Here is a 6000-nt window from a genome sequence, read left to right on the forward strand (position 1 = left end):
TCAGCTCCCACTTATGAGTGAGAACATGTGGTGTCTGGTTTTCTGTTCTTGTGTTAGTTTGCTGAGAATAATGGTTTCCAGTGTCATCCATGTCCCTGCAAAGGACAGGAACTCATCCTTTTTTTATGGCTGCATAGTATTCCATGGTGTATATGTGCCACATTTTCTATATCCGGTCTATCATTGATGGGCATTTGGGTTCCAAGTTTTGTGAACAGTGAATGCTATTGCTATTGTGAACAGTGCTGCAATAAATATATGTGTGCATATGTCTTTATAGTAGAATGATTTATAATCCTTTGGGTATATACTCAGTAAGGGGATTGCTGGGTCAAATAGTATTCTTAGTTCTAGATCCTTGAGGAATCACCACACTGTCTTCCACAATGATTGAACAGAAGCACAGACTATAAGGCAAAAATTGTTGATCTGACTACAAAAACATTAAAGATTTTTGTTCAACACAGGCACAATCGACAGTGTTAACAGATGTGTACCATACTAGGGGAAAATATTTTTGAAGTTTAAAATAAATGAGATTAATACTTAGATTATAAAAGCAATTCCTACTAACAATTAGAGAAAAAAATAGGAAAATGGGTGAAGGATGTGAATAAGAAATGCAAAAAAGGAGAAATCTGAAGGACTACAATTAGATCAAGAGATTCTCAACCTCACCAATAAGAAGAGACATAAAAATCAAAGCAACAATAATATACCATTTAATACTCATTCAATTAGCAAAAGTTAAAAAGTTACACAACTTCAAGTTTTCAACAAGTTGGGGGAACAGAAACCTACATAAATGGCTGGTAGGAGTGGGAGCTGGCACAATCTTTCCAAAAAGTAATCCGGCAGCTTTTAGTAATTAGTTTCTGTGTACCCTACAATATAGCAGTCTTTCTCCTGGGAATGTGTCTGAGAGATTTTCACACAGGCCTGTAAGACACCACATAGAAAAATGAACACAGCAGCATTATTTGTTAGAGCAATAGTTGTCCATCAGCAGATGAAATAGAATTCAGCTGTCAGATGCGATAAACTAGTGAATATACATCAGAACATAACATTGAATGAAGAGATAAACGAATATAATGAGACGCTGTGTATGATGTAAACTAAAAGCTTATACATGGCCAGGCGCGGTGGCTCACGTCTGTAATCCCAGCACTTTGGGAAGCCAAAACAGGGGGATCACAATATCAGGAGTTTGAGACCAGCCTGGCCAATATGGTGAAACCCTGTCTCTATTAAAAATACAAAAATTAGCTGGGCGTGGTGGTGAGTGCCTGCAGTCCCAGCTACTCTGGAGACTGAGGCAGGAGAATCTCTTGAACCCGGGAGGCAGATCTTGCAGTGAGCCGAGATCGTGCAACTGCACTCCAGCCTGGGTGATAAAGCAAGACTCCGTCTCAAAAAAAAAAAAAAAAAGAAAGAAAAAAAAAGCATATACACAAAACACTACTAGATATCTTTCACAAATACGTATGTATCAAGAGTATGAAGAGACATACATTAAACATCTTAGAGGGAATGTATACTAAGTGGTAAGGAATGGGAATAGGGAATGAGAGATGAAGGGGAAAGCTAAAATAAACTAAGAAAGGGGCTTTATGGGATCAAACATAAGAGTGTGCCAGGAATTGAAATAAGAGTATGAATAAATGAAATCTCTGAATCTAAAATCCAAAAAGTTAAAAAAACAAAAAGGCACACATAATATGGAACAGGTTGCTATAAGAAGGCACACTTGGTCTCTGCATAAGTTTCTCCTAAGCACATGGGAACACATGAGCCTCACAGGATATAAAGTGCAAATCAAGACCCTGTTCTTAAATTCATGAACTATGATTCTCTTTAGACTGTTCTCCTTCAATCTCTTGAAGCTCTTTTCAATTCTACAACAGTGGTGATAATTAGCCAAGTGGGGAGGGGAGGGCATAATTCCACTTTTCCTGAGAAGCTGGTGACAAAGATTCCCCCTGGCAGAGGTATTTTAGAAACGTTGATTGTGTTCTTGTATTTTCCATGTTTCCCTCTATGTGCTGGCAGTAGCAAATGTCTTTATCGTGGCTGTCGTCCAGAGAATTCGAAGCCAGAGCTCTGCTCTGGGCATACATCCAGAAGAGTGATGTGGATTCCATGGCTGAAGAGCCCCAAAGTTTAAGGAGGGCCCAGAGGTTATGCTGACTGCCTCTTCAAGCCTTTACAAGTTGAAGAGGGAGAAAAGCTGAAAGCCCTTGGTCTTTCTCAAGGCCTTGTGTGGCCTTACTTTGATTTTTGTTCTGGGACAGGATGCCTAGATGTTTAGAAGTGTTTTAAGAGCAAGAGGTCAAGCATCACTCTTGAGGGGCCAGAGTAGAGTGGGGAGACTATACATCTGTGTTTTAGATTTTGCTCTACCTCCAAATTGGATATGAAGATTAATTGGGTAGAATTTTCTCAACCCATTGCATTCCTTACCATTTAGTATACATTCACTCTGAGATGATGGCTAGAATTTCATGAGCCCTGTGTTTATGAAACGACTGAAGTGTGTTCATCTTTTTAGCACAGAAGAAACACCACTCATTGACAAAGAAGCAGCTACTCACGAAGAGGGATAAAAAGCATCTGAAATTCCTTCCAATCTCACATCAAATGTCTTCCAATACACTGAAAGTCCCATTATTTTTATTGATAGTAAAAATTTGCATGTTAAGTATTTATAGTTATTATTTATAAACAAAATTTTATAGTTTTAACCAAATTGCTAAGAAGCTATTATTCCCATTTTATAAGTAAAGAATGGTCTTAGCGAGAGAGGTTGCCCTCCTTGACCAAGATGACACAGCTAGGATATAGCAGAGCCAGGATGCAAGCCAGGTCTACATGGGTGCATGTGTACAGCTTTATAGCTTATTAGTGTTGCTATTAAAAGCTTTCGCTAAGATAATACATATATTTTATGCAGCAACTTGGAAGCTAAGGCATTCTCAAAACTTCTGTATGATTATTTTTTTAATTTTTAAAATTTTTTTGTGGGTACATAGTAGGCATATATATTTATGGGGCACATGAGATACTTTGATGCAGGCATGCAATGTGTAATAATCACATTATGGAAAATTGGGTATCCATCCCCTCAGTATTATTGATTGGTTCAAACTAGGCAGATATGATCTCAAAACCAGATCCTTGAAAGAATGAAGCACAGAAAAATTTAAAAGCTTTCAAGCTTTGGATTACTCATCACCTATAGAGCAAAATAGTGCCCTGCAAATAGGAGACCCCATCAATACAAATTCCCGTCCCCTCCTGCCTAGCTTGAGATGCACAGTAGATTGTGAGGGACAGAAGACTGGATACCAGAGGCCTTGAAATCTAGGAAAGGGGACACAAAAACTGAAGGCACTCTGAAAAGGTGATAAGAGATCTTCCATGGCAAACAGAACCTGTTTTTCCATTCTTCCCGAAGGTCAGGCCTTACTCTGTTGACGCAAGGGCTGTTTTCTGTGTCATTTTCTAGCTAAGGCTGATGGTCCCTAAGCACGGCACAGATTTTGATTCTTTCTCATCACTTCAAAGTCTATCTAAAGATTCTGCTGAGAAGGAGCTTATAATTTTTGCATTGTTATGGGTTAAACATATCAACTTTCATTTGATAGGCAAAATGCCCTGTGATAACACGTAACAATAATTACAGTTGCAGTAATAGCAACCATTAAGGAAATGTTTAGTATGTGTCAAATGCTGTGAAAAGTGCTTTATGAATATACATCATCTCACATGATCCCCTCAACAGCCCTCAAAAGTTGATATCATTACTTCTACTTTACATAATTGAAAATAAGGGCCGGGTGCGGTGGCTCATGCCTGTAATCCTAGCAGATTGGGAGGCTGAGTTGGGCGGATTGCTTGAGCCCAAGAGTTCAAGACCAGCCTGGGCAACAAGGTGAAACTGTCTCTACAAAAATATACAAAAATTAGCCAGGCTTGGTGGCACACACCTGTAGTCCCAGCTTCTCGGGAGACTGAAGTGGTAGGATTGCCTGAGCCCAGGAGGCGGAGGTTGCAGTGAGCCAAGATCATGCCACTGCACTCCAGCCTGAGTGACAGAGTGAGAACCTGTCTCAAAAAACAAAGCAAAAAACCCCCCCCAAAACAGTCAAGTAATTTCCCCTTGACCATCTATCTAATGCCTGGTGGAACTAGAGCCAATTTACTTCAGACTCCAAATACCATATTATTGACCCTTATATTTTAACTTTGTTACTAATACCCTGATCATCTATGATCTAGGGAAACTGAGGCACAAGGTGTTGATTCATTAAGGTAACAGTTTGGAGTAGATGGGGCGGACTTGTGATTTAAAAACATAAATTTTGCTTCTTAATTGTCCATTCATTCATGTAACTAATATTTATGATGAGGAATAATTAATGCTGCATTCTATTTATTAGTAAAAATATCTGCAGTAAAGTATAACTGAACATCATAAACATGTTAATAATAAATAACAAAATAAATATTAAATGCAATCATAAATGATATTTCCTACACAACTTATTGCTTTCCTTTAAAAAGCCTTCTTCAGTTTCCTCTAAACCATCATTTTTTAATCTGAGGCCCCACAGGATTCATAGATAAAATTTGAGGAAGGGAAGGGGTGATGTACATGGAGTTGGTTTGGAAAAAACTGACCTTTTTATTTCACTAACATCTAATTGAAATTTGTTGTTTTTCAATTACAAATATTGGCAACAAACTACTGTAGTATTTAGGAATATCTCCAACTTAATCACTATGCATATTTTAAAGTATTATTTTGCAGCTGTTACAGATATCTTGAAATATCATTGATGTTCATCTCTATTTGGAAACTATAATTGTTATTAGATATACTGCTACATATATTTATCTAATACTTTAATAAAGACATATATTCCTATAGCACAAATATTTTAATATTTGATAACTGCATTTCAATGTAATTTGTCTCTTTTGCAACCTTATGCCATTTATGTATTTGACAACAATATTGAGGAAAGTCCATGGACTTTACCATAAAAAAGTTTGAGAATTCCTGTTCCAAGTCATGTAATAGAGGTAAACTTTCTTATAAACAGGAGTTGGAGTGCGGAGAGGATAACTGTGCCTGATCTCTGCAGAGCAAGGAGGTCCTAAGCCTGAGACCACTCCTGTCCATGGACAGAAAACTCAGCAATTGGTGTCTGTCCAAATATTGACTGAGACTCAGGGCCCTGCAGTGTTGGCTGGTCATTCAGGAGTTTCGTACTGACACCTGGAGAGCTTTTAAAAATACCTATACCTTAAATGAAATTAATGAAATCAAAATCTCTGGAGGTTAGGCCTGGGCATTGGCATATTTTTAATAACTCTAGGTGACTCCAAGGTGTTGTAAGGGTGACAACTATTGGATTCAATTATAAAAAGACCTTGTAGACTGTGCTAAAAGTTTACATTTACAAAAAATCAAGGAGGTTTAAAGTAGGGAAGTGACGATGAAATTTGTATTTTAGAAGTGTCATCCTACTCATATAGTCTGGAAGATGGAATAGAAAAGCAGAAACTACAAAGCAAGATTCAGGCAAAGAGGTTATTGCAATAATCCAGATGAGAGATGAAGATTAGCAATGGTAAACTAAAGCAGTGTCAGTGAAGATGCAGGGGTCAGGATAGATGAATATTAATTGAGAATATTAAGGCAATAAGTTGATTGCATGCAGGGTGTAAGGGAGAAGGAGGAACAATTGGTGACTGGAGGTTTCTGGCTTGACACAATGGGGAGATGTGGTAATATTCCCCAATAAATGGAATGCAGGAAGAGCAGTGGGAATGAGTGAGGAAATGATACAAATATGAGTTGAGTTGGACAGGACACCCATGTGGGCATGTCCAATAGTCCACTGGAATGATGGCTAGAAGCTGAAAAGAGAGGTGTGAGCTGGAGATAATTATTTAAGAGTCACCAAGCCCAGAGAGTAGCTGAGATCAACA

The sequence above is a fragment of the Pan troglodytes genome, chromosome 1, assembly GCF_028858775.2.
Source record: "Pan troglodytes isolate AG18354 chromosome 1, NHGRI_mPanTro3-v2.0_pri, whole genome shotgun sequence".
NCBI classification, from domain to species: Eukaryota; Metazoa; Chordata; class Mammalia; order Primates; family Hominidae; genus Pan; species Pan troglodytes.